Here is a 650-nt window from a genome sequence, read left to right as displayed (position 1 = left end):
TATATATATATATACAGTATATATATATGAGTGTGTATATGCATACACGCGCGGGAACACATACATAGCAAGGTAGACAGATTGATAGATAGATAGACAGACAGGCAGACAGACAGGCAGGCAGGCAGGCAGGCTGGCAGGCAGACGGATGGACAGACGGAAGGATGAACGGATGGATGAAGAGTTAAAACGTTCGCTTCGTAACCATGACGTCACGGATCCGATAATACAGAGTGACTTGTTAGGCAATGGTGTCTACGATCACCTTGGTCCACCAGTGCCTCGTTAAGTACAACTATTTAAACAGAAACCGCAGACGGGTCGGCATTCTCATGCACACTCGTTTCTTTCTAAGAATTATGTTATGGGTACACGTGTCTATGGAATACTCGGCCGCTTCCCATGCTACTTCACTGAAGAGGTCATGGAAATTGACGGAAGACTCCATCATATGATATGATATATGATATTTGCATATGTATGTATACACTGGCAAATTTGCATGTGGGTATATGTATGTTTCTGTGTGTGTATGTAATATATAATATATATAACACACATATATACATATATGTATGTATATATATATATACATATATATATATATACATATATATATATATATATATATATATATATATATATATATA

This window comes from Octopus bimaculoides, chromosome 23 (genome assembly GCF_001194135.2).
Source record: "Octopus bimaculoides isolate UCB-OBI-ISO-001 chromosome 23, ASM119413v2, whole genome shotgun sequence".
Lineage (NCBI taxonomy): Eukaryota > Metazoa > Mollusca > Cephalopoda > Octopoda > Octopodidae > Octopus > Octopus bimaculoides.
This window is presented reverse-complemented; position numbering follows the sequence as displayed.